This window comes from Microcaecilia unicolor, chromosome 1 (genome assembly GCF_901765095.1).
Source record: "Microcaecilia unicolor chromosome 1, aMicUni1.1, whole genome shotgun sequence".
NCBI lineage: Eukaryota > Metazoa > Chordata > Amphibia > Gymnophiona > Siphonopidae > Microcaecilia > Microcaecilia unicolor.
Window position 1 is genome coordinate 386,480,378 of NC_044031.1, and position 6,758 is coordinate 386,487,135.

Sequence of the window (6,758 nt, forward strand, 5' to 3'; positions counted from 1 at the left end):
CTTTGCCAGCCTCAAATGTCATACCCAGCTCCATGACAGAAGTATGCAGGTCCCTGGAGCAGTTTTAGTGGGTGCAGTGCACTTCAGGCAGGAGGACACAGGCCCATCTCCCCCCTACCTGTTACACATGCTGGTAAATGTGAGCCCTTCAAAACCCACCAGAAACCCACTGTATCCACATGTAGGTGCCCCCCTTCACCCCTTAGGGCTATGGTAGTGGTGTACAGTTGTGGGGAGTGGGTTGCGGGGGGGGGGGGGGGGCTCAGCACCGAAGGTAAGGGAGCTATGCACCTGGGAGCAATTTGTGAAGTCCACTGCAGTGCCCCCTAGGGTGCCCGGTTGGTGTCCTGGCATGTCAGGGGGACCAGTGCACTACGAATGCTGGCTCTTCCCACAACCAAATGCCTTGGACTTGGTCGTTTTTGAGATGGGCATCCTCGGTTTCTATTATCACCGAAAACCGGGGACAACCATCTCTACAGGTCGACCTAAATGTTGAGATTTGGGAGTCCCCGACCGTATTATTGAAACGAAAGATGGATGCCCATCTTGTTTTGATAATAGCGGTTTCCCTGCCCCTTCATGGGGCCATCCTGCGGGAACGCCCTCAGGAAAACTTGGGCGCCCCATTCGATTATGCCTCTCAAATTGGCACTACCACCGGGTTAGCACGGACGCCTGGCAGTAATTACAAATTTGACACACACTGTTTCCTGCAGTAGAAAATAATTTTCTATTTTCTACCATGGGGGTGGGGGGGGGGGGGGGGGGGGGGGGGGGGGGGGCGTTCCCGGCGGTAATCAGCAACAAGACCACATTGCCACGTGCTGCCTGATTACCATATGAGTAGCACGTGAGCCCTTACTGCCAAGTAAATAGGTGGCGGTAAGGGCTCAGGCAGTAAAAAGCCATGCGCTACTTTCAATTTTAGCACACAGCCACTTACTGCCCCATTTTTTAAATGGTCTTTTTACGCACCCTGGTAAAAAATGGCCCAGCGCAGGCCACCTTTTAGCACAGCTTAGTAAAAGGGCCCCTAAGTGTTTCCACATGGATCTGCAAAGGTGTGTGGAGATGGGGAGGGGCATGGGTGGGTCAGGGGCATTCCCTTAAAATGCACACAATGTTATGGAATAGTGCAGCTCCGTGTCCAACTTGCGTACTGCGACTTATACTTGGTTTCAGATGGTGTAACTCCTTACGCCCAAAGTTGAGTGTTGATTCCGGTGCTATGTATTATTGTATAAAGGATCCTGAAATGCCTGTTATAGAATACCATTCAGTGCCGATTTTTGGGGGGGCCTGAATTTTGAGCACCATTTACTGAATCCAGCTCAATGTGACTGCATGCCAATTTAATAGAATAGCACCCAGCACCTACAGGCATGAATGCCAATTTGTGACTTCATTCACATGCGTAAGTGCAGCTTACTCTGTACATTACTGTGTGGAATTGGGACCTAGATTTATGTGCCCTGTATATAATTGCCCTTTTAAGTTTTTTCTTTGCTTCTATGAAGACCCATTATAAATCCTTTTATATTTGATCTATGCAACAGCTGTACAAGATCTGTGGATCTTCAGTATAAAAATGTTAATTGAAAATAAATAAATAAATAAATATTTGTTTTATTTGCATTTTTTTAGTTCTTGCTTCCATTGGCCTGCAATGAGCCTGGTTAAAGAAGCAGACAAACATCTTCAACAGAGGGATTTTCATTTACACACCATCGCAATAAAATTTTCTACTAGCTCCCAATGTTTCTTTGCTTTATTTATTTCTACCTTATTTTCCTAGTTAGAGAACTAAGGGGCCCTTTTACTAAGGTGTGATAGGCCTAACGCAGGCCTACTGCGTGGTAAACGGGCACTATCGTGCAACACTCTGAGGCATCCCGCGGTAGTTTCGCCATTAGCATGCGCGGCTTCCACATTAAAAATATCTAGGGGCATATCTAGGGGTGGAGAGTAGGCAGCCCTGCACTAATTGCGTAGCACGGGCTCATTACCGCACGCTACCTGATTAGCGTGGAAGTAGCGTGGGAGCCCATACCACCTCCTAAATAGGTGGCAGTAAGGACTCCCAGCGGTAATGGCCATGTGCTAATACTGAAATTAGGGCATAGCCATTACAAAACCCCCCAAAACTGGCCATATTACTGCTGCACTAAAAGTGGCCGCAGCGCATGAGAAAACCACATGCTGACAGCAGCGCCAGCCACTTTTTAGTGCAACTTAGTAAATGGATCCCTAAGAGTTTGCTTTTCTACTAATCAGTGGTGTTTCTTGGTCGGCTGCCACCCGGGGCGGATTGCCACTGCACCCCCCCCCAATGCAGCATTGTCCCCCCCCCCCCGGTGCATCACCTCCAAACACCCCCCCCCCCCTCCGGTGCACTGCTCTTACCTCCTGGGGTGCTGGGAGCAGCCGCGCGGTTGTCAGCTCTACCAGTTCCCTGCTCCCTCTGCTCTGGAACAGGAAGTAACATCACAGGGAGCAGGAAACTGGTGGAGCCAACAGCTGCACGGCTGCTCCCTGCACCCTCCCCTGCAGCGTGCACCCAGGGCGAACTGCTCCCACCGCCCTGCCCTCGGTATGCCATTGCTACTAATGACACGTTTTTCTTAATAAATATATTTTTATGTTTTAATTTTTTTAAATGTATGTTAAAACATTAACCAGTCAATATACAGCCCATGGGGTCAGCAGTTTTTAAGCCAATGACAGCTGCAGGTGAAATTAAGCCCAGATATTCAATGCTATGCCATATGCAGGGACCGGCATTGAAAATCTGGGGTTATGCGGCGATCCAGAAGTTTTGCAGGTGCTGGTCAATATTCAGCACTGGCACCCACACAGCTACACTGGCAAAGACAGGACTGAATATGGATGATACCCACATAATTGCCGGCACCTTCCCAACTCTGCCCTAGAACCGCCCCAGCATTACCCATAAGAACATACATTTTTTTTTTTGTTACATTTGTACCCCACACTTTCCCACTCATGGCAGGCTCAATGTGGCTTACATGGGGCAATGGAGGGTTAGTGACTTGCCCAGAGTCACATGGAGCTGCCCGTACCTGAAGTGGGAATTGAACTCAGTCCTCAGGACCAAAGTCCACCACCCTAACCACTAGGCCACTCCTTCAAACTCAAGCTCTGTTTATTTGATTAACCACTTAAAAGGCAAATCTACCGAAGCAGAGTAAAATACATAAAATCAAAAAAGGAAATACAAGAAGAATGCTAATAAACAATAGGAAAAGAAAACTACTGCACATGCTATATCCCCGAAGACCTGACAAACAGGCCCCCTTCTTCACTGCCCCCCCCAAAAAGACACCAAACACACCCTTGATATCTGTTTGAAGGCCTCATTAAAAGAAATAAGCCTTCAATAAACGCTTATGCAACTGAGAAGATTCTCGCCCGTAAATATGTGGGCAGCTGGTTTTAGAGCATGGGATCCACCACACTAAACACAGTGCTGCACATTGAACACAAAGAAATCTGACAAAAGGATGGAACAGTTAATAATGATTGTTGAGTGGACTGAAAAGTCGAGTCAGGGTATAGGGTATCAAAAATTGCCTAAGGAATAAGAACATAAGAATAGCTGTACAGGGTCAGACCAATGGTCCATCTAGCCAGTATCCTGTTTCCAACACTGGCCATCCCAGGTCACAAATACCTGGCAGAAACCCAATAGAAGCAACATTTCCTCCAGGAACTTGTCCAAACCTTTTTGAAATCCAGATACGCTAATCGCTGTTACCACGTTCTCCGACAGCAAGTTCCAGAGCTTAACTATTTTTTGAGTGAAAAAATATTTCCTTCTATTTGTTTTAAAAATATTTTCATGTAACCTCCTTGAATGTCCTCTAGTCTTTGTACTTTTTGAAGGAGTGAAAATTTGATTCACTTTTACCCGTTCTTTACCACTCAAGATTTTATAGACCTCAATCATAACCCCCCCTCAGCCGTCTCTTTTCCACACTGAAGAGCCCTAACCTCTTTAGCCTTTCCTCATACAAGAGGAGTTCCATCCCCTTTACCATTTTGTTTGCTCGTCTTTGAACCTTTTCTAATTCCACTATATCTTTTTTGAGATACGGTGAATAGAATTGAACGCAATACTCAAGGTGAGGTCACACTGTGGAACAACACAGAGGTGGTGCCATGACCAAGTTGATATTTAGTGGCACTGCCTAGCTAAGTGCCCCTGAATTTCAGCCTGGTTTAAGTTGGCAGGAGTCCACATTGAATATCAACCCCAATATCCACCAATCCTGATCATGCTAAGCAGATTGCAAATGAAACATACGTTATATTAAAATATGTATTAAGCACTAAAACAAAAACACTAAACTAAAACAGGGGGCATAACAGTTCCCAAACTAAATTACCGAGGCAAATACTTTCAAAAGCCAAGGACGTTCTCTTCCAAATGAACATCAAGTGGGAGGGACTTCTGAATGAGTGGAGCTGCAGCATAAAACACACAAGCCAGCATCTCAGGAAAAAACCAACTGCTTAACAGATTGAACTGCTAGCATCTTATCTGCAGTTCAAAGTGTGTGCAAAGATGAATGTGCACTAAGGGGGCTGTTTTATAACAGGGTACTTATGTGAAAAATAGGCTTGCACAATGACTGCCAGTAATGCATAACTGCTCTCACATGAATTTACACCTGCTCAAAGATGTAAATATGTGCGTGCAGGAGATTTATGTGCACACAGATTTTACAGAATATGTGTATATATTGCAACGCCACCCAAACGATATCCCAGGAAACACCTCTGCATAGATTGCACAGGCTTTATCTCACACAGCTACGACCATGCAGTTTTAAAGGACCCAGTTTCTATGTGCAAAATATGGCTTACACACGGAAAAAATACTTATTTCATTTATTTAAATTCTTTTTATTTAATAAATCACCCTCCTGGTACAAAACCAAAGAGGTCAATATTCAAAGTTAGTTATCAGTGTAAGAACATAGGTGTTGCCATACTGGGACAGAGCGAAGGTCCATCAAGCCCAGTGTAGTAGCACCTTGTACTCGGATAACTGGACCTCATCGGGCCCAAGCAGTGATATTCAGTGGTATTATTTGAGCAATGCCATTGAATATGTCAACAGGCTCGGCACTATCCATGTGATGTCGAGGTGGTCCAGGAGTGGAGCTAAGGCGGAGCTGAGTTATCCGGATAATTATCTGGCCAACTTCAGTCACAGAAAATATCTGTCCTTGCTTGCCCGAATAACTTTTCAGGTACCAGCACTGAATAGCCAGGCGTAGAAAAACCCATGGCAGCCAGCATTTTAAAGAAATGCCGACCATCATAAGCTTAATATTACCCCCCAAACAATATACAATACGACATACAAAGCAACTTAACAAATAACCATCAGAACCTCAACTCCAGTTCAGGTAGGTCAAAATCAAGATTATCTGTTTATTTAAAAATGTTTATAAAATGACCCCTGATGGAAGACTTAAAATATCAAGGAAAGGACTCCCTTAAAATAAGAAAAAACCCATGACTACTATTTTAATTTAATTCTAAGGTAATAAGCATAATCTCTGTGTAATATGTTCTAATACCCTTGCTGCTGCATTCTGGGTAAGTTGGAGACCTTTCACTGCAAAAGCAGGAAGCGAAAGGGAATAACAGAAATCAGCAACAGGTAATGTTCAGGAGACAACGGAGAAACCTACGTTTAAGGAACAGGTATTATGTCAGTTTTTTTTTGACAATTGTGAATCATGTATCATGCACAAATTAGAGTGTGAAGAGAAAGAGTGGGAGGTTGACCACGGATACCAAAGACTGGAGAGTTCTCTGCCTCAGGCGGATTCTCCTGTACTCAAGCACAAATTACACATTTACTTGACTTCACACATTCATACAGAACTAATGGTTTGTCAACTAACTGCTAAAACCTCAGTTTTGTCAACATTTAGCATTAACCTATAACACTGGCCATCTATTATTTATTTATTTACAACATTTGTATCCCACAAATTCCCACCAAGGCGGGCTCTATGTGGCTAACAACTTTTATGATTAAAAACAAAAAAACATAGTAAGTCAGGGTTGGAACAGAAAGAAGGAACATCTTGGGTGGGGAGCAAACAACAGGAGAGACAAACGAGGGACGGCAGGAAGTTAAGTGACAGAGGTGAATGTTTTACCACATAGATAAGTCTTAAGGGATTTTTTGAACAGAATGTGGTCGGTAGTCTCCTTAAGTGTAGATGGTAGAGCATTCCAGCAACGAGGACTCACAAAGCAGAAGGAGGAGGCGAAGAGTAATTTGTATCTCAGATTCCTGCAGTTAGGATAGTGGAGAATTCATCTGCATCTCTCAGTAACGGGATGAAGGTGTCCCCACAGGAGCTGCATCAAAGAAAAAGAATGCACTGGCACTGCAGAGTTGCACGGGGACAGAAATCTTACCCATCCCCGCCCGTCCCTGCTGGAATCTTACCCGTCCCCACTGAAATCTTACCCATCCCCATCCATCCCCACAAAAATGTAACCCATCCCAACCCGTCCCCACCCATCCCCGCAAGAATTTAACCCATCCCCACCCGTCCCCGCAAGAATTTAACCCATCCCCACCCATCACTGTAGAATTTAATGGTACATAAAGAAATTCCTGTCAGCTCCCTCAGTCTCTCTCTGGATTTGAGCCACAGCACTGTAGGCAAGGAAGGAATGGAAGCTGAAACTTGGAACACTCTGGT

The 6,758-nt window shown here is 44.9% G+C and overlaps 1 protein-coding gene across 1 annotated transcript in view; it reads right to left on the minus strand.

The window, feature by feature from the left end:
• Window positions 1–6,360, minus strand: part of KCNJ4 (potassium inwardly rectifying channel subfamily J member 4) — a 62,868-nt gene extending 56,508 nt beyond the window's left edge. Inside the window, exon 1 of the mRNA XM_030210637.1 lies at window positions 6,298–6,360. The gene's annotated coding sequence lies outside the window, so the exon portion shown is untranslated. The remainder of the gene's footprint in view (window positions 1–6,297) is intronic.
• Window positions 6,361–6,758: the final 398 nt, after the last annotated feature.